The sequence below is a fragment of the Astatotilapia calliptera genome, chromosome 14 (genome assembly GCF_964374335.1).
Source record: "Astatotilapia calliptera chromosome 14, fAstCal68.1, whole genome shotgun sequence".
Lineage (NCBI taxonomy): Eukaryota > Metazoa > Chordata > Actinopteri > Cichliformes > Cichlidae > Astatotilapia > Astatotilapia calliptera.
Window position 1 is genome coordinate 40442501 of NC_137435.1, and position 6809 is coordinate 40449309.

Consider the following 6809-nt stretch of genomic DNA (forward strand, 5'->3'; position numbering starts at 1 on the left):
GAGTGTAAAAGCAAAGCTCTTGATTTACTGTTCGATCTATGTTCCTACCCTCACCTATGGTCATGAGCTGCAGGTAGCGACTGAAAGAAGGAGATAGCAGATATAAGAGGCGGAAATGAGCTTCCTCCGAAGGGTGACTGGCCTCTCCCTTAGAGACAGGATGAGGAGTTCGGCCGTCCGCGAGGGGCTGCTCCTTCACATCAAAAGGAGCCAATTGAGGTTGAGGTAATCCTTTTTCCACGGATGCCTCATGGGCGCCTCCTGGGTGAGGTGTTCTGGGCATGTCCCACCAGGAGGATGCCCCAGGGTAGACTCAGGACACGCTGGAGAGATTATATCTCTTGGCTGTCCCGAGAGCGCCTTGGTGTTCCCCCGGACAAGCTGGGTAGAGGGAGGTCTGCTCAGGTTGCTGCCCCTCGCGACTCGGCCCGGATAAGCAGAAGAAGATAGATGGATGGATAAAAGAAAATAAATGGAGAAGTATTTAATGGATGCTTAGACATTGAAACTACTAAGACTACAAACAGTTAAAGTGTTAACTGATGGGGGTTGACAGGAGATCCAAAGAGTCTTTCTCCCTTAGGCTTCTATCCACACAGATGTTGTTCTGACCTTAGAAACGTCTCCGCCTGCAGGCTGTTAAACACTTTTAAGATGTAAGGTTTTCATTATAAAACGCTGGCGTTGTGCATGTTGGGTCTCCAGCTGTCTGACTTCTCTAACAATAGATCTTACAGGTTGTCAACTATTCTGTCTTGTTGTTGCATCATTAGCCAGTTCACAGCCATCTTAATTTGATGAGCAGCTCAAAAGTGAAGCCTTACAGCATTCTGGCTTCTTCTCAAAGCTATTTTTTTTGTTGTGTAAAAAAAGCTATTTTGTCCTCTGGTGCAGTCAGATGAAGTTGACTGTTGACTAAAAGATGAATGTTGAGGTCTGTGAGCAGGATCAGCCATCCCTCCAGACGCCCATCTAATTGCCAGTTCTGTTACGTTTAATAATTGCTTTGCCTCGAGCTGTGTTTGACTGTTTTTCTTCTCACCCACTGAGGACAGTGAAGCTACTGTTGCATTTATTTCAACACACAAAGGGTCTTTATTCTCACGGGCTTCTTAACTTCCCTCCAGAATTCAGTCTTATTGTTGTTGTAATCGTTGCAGACGTCTCAGTGTTGTAGACAACTGCACAAAAAAAGTTTCTCCAACAGGTGTTTTGAGCACTTAGTGGGACATGACTGTTTTTGTATAAGGAAAAAAAGAAATCACATTTTTTCTCTTTGTTTTGAGTAAAAATATTTTTGACTACATTTTATTTTCTTCAAAGCTTTATTGAATTTTTCTCCCCAAAAGTCCGTCTTGGCTTGTCCCACACGAACAGTTTGGGTTATGGTTCCTGCCTTGATTTTTTGTTTTGGGGTTTTTGTGCTCCTCTTTTCTCTCGTCCCAACAAGTCAAAACGTTTCTACCAGAAGGAGAGACATCAAGTCCCAGCCCACTTCATTCATAGACCTACCTTTTCTTCTGGACTGGAGAACAGCTGAAGATACAACAGTATAAAATCCTCACATTTACCTGGCTATTTTATTTTTTGAATCTTTTTTGTAACTTTTCAATATTTTCTTATAGACATAAACATGTTATTTATTAGACATTTATTTTCCTAAGAAAAACTCATTGAGCTTTAAAATGTCATTAACAAAGGTGACCTGCTCACAAACATGTTAAAAATGATACTGTGAACAGTTAGCCAATACTCACATAGCAGACAGGTCTGGCCCGGATCTGGTGTCAAGCCGGCACTGCTGGCTGACTTCTGGCATGATAAGACGCATGTCATCCAGATATGGGCCAGGCCTGGCGTAGATGGCACTGTCTATGTGATGGCATGCCACATCTGGCCCGATTGTAGTTTGGTTTGTGGCCCAGGCTCATAGAAAACAGGTCTGGCCCAGATCCGGCATCAAGCCGGCACTTCTGACTGACTGGTGTCATGGCAGGGTGTGTGTCAACCAGATGTGGGCCAGGTCTGGCAATGATGGCACTATTTATGTTCCTCTTTTCCTATTTTGGTTAGAAGACCCAAATGCCATGTTGCAATATTATACTGCTATGGTAGCCAACGTTTCAAATGCAGGTTTGACAGGTTTGTGAGTGTACACTTTATCCAAAACCTAGTGACGGTTTACTCAGGTTTACCACTGGGTGACTGTAGCTCAGGAGGTAGAGCAGGTCACCTACTGATCAGTAGGTTAGTGTCATGTCTGAGTGTGGGCAGGCAGGAAGAGAGGACCCAAAATGCAGGACTCACTGAGGCGGAAGTAATTCAAAACACACAGCTTTATTGCTGGTAAGAAGCAGAACAGAAAAACACTAACTAAGAACGGAATGAGTAGGCAAGAAGGCTGGCTGGCAAACGGAGCACACGGAGGAAGCGAGGGTAAACAGACGTTAACGATGCGACACCGAGTAGGGGAAGACACAGACACTAAATACAAGAGGTGAACGGAGCAAAGAGGAAACAGCTGGGAGACACGGCTGACGTTGATTACACTGACGAGACAGGGAGAGCACAAAGCTGAACGCACTGACAAAGGACACAGACCTACAAAATAAGACAGGAAGCACACGCCAGACAGAGACAGACTCGTAAACAGGCATAATGACGTCATGGACAAACAGAGGGACATACGGGCAGAGAAGACCAAGCACAGGCAACCTAAACCAAACATAAGGGCAAGATAACAAAACCTAAACCAGACATAATCATCATCGTCATCAACATCATCATCAGATAACTAAAGAATCAGAATATAATTGTAATCAAAACAGTATCACCAGAGAATAACCAATCCATAATGCAAAAATAAACCAAAACATAAGAAACTCAAAATGCTGGGTCGACCCGACCCAGGACCGTGACAGTTAGTGCTTCGATCCCTGGCTCCTCCAGCCTGCATGTCAAGAGTGTGAATGTAGTTAGGAAGCGCTCAGTTTAGTAGAAAGTAGAAAATTAAACATGTACATTGCTGTACTTTGTACTGTGTTTTTACCCTGAGTGATTACACTTTGCATGCGGAATGAACACATGATATTTTGGTATTGCTAACCATATGACATGGTGTAAATATGAACCTGCTTTGGAACACGTGCAGACCTTTTTGGCTTGTGAAAAGGTGCACATAGTTACTGTGAGGTCCAATAATTAGCCCTAGATGGCACACTGGTGCCCACAGGAACAAAAATGTACTTGTACTCTACCCCCAATTTTGAGTTTATACTTGTTAACTACATTACAATATGCTTTTAAAATAGTCTGTAGCACACAACAGTGGACTTGTGTAGCTGGATTTAAGCTTAGTTATTCTTCTCCATTTATGTGCCACTTTTTTAATGATAATTGATTTGTTGCAGTAGCTAATCCTGAGACCTGATCAATCGAAAAAGCATAAACTTATCACTGATTGTTGGTAATATCAAACACAAGGACAAACTAGATTTGTTTGCTTTTTGTGCAAAAACGTGACATGTAGGATAAATACACAAATGAGCAAAATGACCTCCAAGTGGAAGGCAAATGTGTGATCTTACACAACCCATAAAAGCACAATAGCTAACATTTATATTACATCATCTCCCAAGGTGAAAATGATTGTAAGCATAATCATGAGCTGCTCTGACAAAATGTAAGAAGCAGTGCTCCAAGTAGGCACTCATTCTTCAGGTTAATGGTTCGGTTGTAGAGCAGTCTACCGCTGGCCTCTGAGGAGCAGGTGTTAGTTGTAAAATCCAACTGCTGAGCTGCCTCCTGCTGTTTACTAGCCCAGCAGGCCAGGCTGGGTGTGAGTCTAGTGCTAATTGAACATCGGTACTCCTCGGCCCTACAACAGGTAATCTCTACCAGGTGCTGCCATCCATGCGTAGTTGTGCTTAGAATAAACAGTCCTGCCCTGCACACCATTCACACCATTAACATATTATTTAAGGGACATTACACCATAACACTCGTGCACACACACACACACACACACACACACACACACACACACACACACACACACAAAGTCCAGGCACAAAGAGTTCCTTTTATCCCAGACCACATTCAGAGGAAGTTACACTCTCACAATCATTTTTAAAGATTTACAAGGCACAGTATAATTAACTGGCTCAATTTAACACAGTGTAAATGGTCATTTTTCACTTCATCTGTAAAACGTGCTCCACAGGGACCCTGTGAGTCTAATGAAAACTGGTCTGCACAGATACAGCTGAAACAAACTGGAATAAGATGAGTATATCATGCTATTAGGCTTTAAGATGTGTTACTGTCCATTAATCAATACTGAATGGTCTTAAATGTGATCGCTCAATTATTGGACTTTGTTCTTCAGTCCTTTAAGTAATTACACCATTACTTAAAAAAACAGCTGTCTTAGCTAATTATAGGCCAACCTCCAACCTCTCTTATCAGGAATCTTTTAAATATATAAAGACCTGGATCATTCTAACTCTAATGTCCTGCTTCTAACTTCAGAACTTTGAATCCACTTTGGTCCTGTAAATGGTAAAAGGACAGGTTCTTATGTAGTGCTTTTTTCCTATACGCCATGGTCCTTTTAGAAATAAGCAGCTTTCTCCTGACAGCCTTTCTAAACTAGTCATCTTTGTCTTTTTTGTATTGTCATGAATGTTAATATTTAATATGGTAACTGAGGCCTTTAGAGTTTTCTTCTTTTTCAGGAAGCTGTAGCCACGGCCAACATCAACACATATTGTTCAGTCTCTTGTTTGTCTCATAGATTGCTGCTGACATTTGGTTCAGTTTTCCAAACTGCACCTCTGCTGGACACTTTGGCAGTGGTGAAGCTGAAGAATTCAGAGCTAATCCTCCCTCATTATTACATCACTTTGTGCAAAATACCAGTAACACTGGCAGTCAGATGCATGAGGCACCACTGCATCGCTGGTACACTGATCTTAGGTTTGAAATTGTCACTTTTAGTCATGCAAAGATACCTCTTGTCATTTTGGACAAATACAGTGCATGCACTGCGATACATGTCACTCAACAATCTAGTGTTGACTGAAGCTCAGCCACTCTGTTAAATAGTGAGCCAGTGACAACGATCATCAGTATGACTGTCAGCAGGTGTGGCTGGCTTCAGGTGCATCATGTTTCCACTGATCATCCATCAGATGTTTCTACAACTTGACTGGAATCCACATGAGGTAAATTCAGTCAAATGGACATTATTTGGAAAGGCACACACCTGTCTCTGTGTAGCTGGCAGTGTAGTCAAGCACAAACAAAGCCTTGTAGTCCATGTAATTGTCTATAGACCACGGGAATAGGATTGTAACGAGCACAGATCTGGGGAAGAAACATTTCTGCAGCTTTAATGGTCCCATTGAGCACAGTGGCCTCCATCATCCATAAATGAAGAAATGAAGAAGAAGTTTGGAACCACCAGGACTCTCCTAGTGCTGAGACAAATTAGACACAACGAGACAGAAGAAGCAAAACTAAACACACTGAACATGGAGTGCAAAATAAAACAGGAAAGACTAAGACGCAGACTAACTCACAACATGACACGAGAACTGAGAGGAAATGAGATGGATTAGAGAGATAATGGGAGGAGATAACGAGGGGGACGCAGGAACAGTTAACGGAGACGAGACAGAGAGAGAGCGAGAGAGCAAGGGAAAAGTTTGGCTTCAGGGGACATTTGAATTGTCCAAGTGGGCAGCTGCAGATCTCAGTCAAGCTTGATAGTGCTGATTTTGGAGTAGGGGCACCGTGTCAGCCCATGGCGATGTAAAGCTTGCCTCACTGTGAGCCTTGATGCTGGTGTTCCACCAGTTCGTGGCAGGTTTGAACCGTGGTTGTTCCTGAACATCCTACTCAGTTTTATTTCATTTGGGTGCGACAGTTTGGATCTTCTTCCAGACCTCGCCAAAATGGTGACCCATCTCAATAACTTGTACTCACATATAATAATAGTTATAATGTTGAACTGATGATTTCTACAGTTCTTGGACCCTCCTATTGTTGTAAACATTGGCCAATCCGATGAGTGTGGTCAAACAAATTAAGGTGAAAAGTTAAAAGAAATTATCCTTGTAAAGAAAAAGATCATAGAACCTTCAGCCCCACCTATTAAAGGATTTAAGTGCCTGTATTATTTGAGATTATATGGCTGACATTGATACTGTTTGGATTAGAGAAAACCCCAAACAAACCAAATTCTTTTTTTTCCAGCAGTAATGGGGGTCGCTTGGATGGGTGACGAAACGTTGGTCCCACTGAAAGCGCTACATCCAGATGAACGGAATCACCTGGGAATTCCTTACCTGGATGATGGAGCATGCATCAAGATAATGCACGTGAAAATTATTTCAATATCATCATTAAAGCTGAAATGTTGGAGTGAAATACTGTAATGGAAAATGAACTTTTAAAAAAGATTGAGAATTTGAAGAACACTTACAATATCATTAAAATATTACAGGTGCCATTTTTTAGAGATATGTGGCATTGTTTCCCTTGAAACACAAAGTCTTGTTGTGTGTTCCTGACAGCCACAAGGCCTGCACCAGCTGGGCTCTCACCCCCTCACAGCTATAACGCCTCATGTCTTATGGGGTGACTCAAACACAATAAACCACAACATAACAGACACATTGGGACAGATGGGAGAGAGAGATGAGGAGGGAAAGGTTTGTCTGAGAAAGAGGAAAAGGACCGGGGGAGGGGGGGGGGGTGAAAGGAGAAAGCATAGAGGAAGATGTGTTATGTTCATGCCTTTTTAA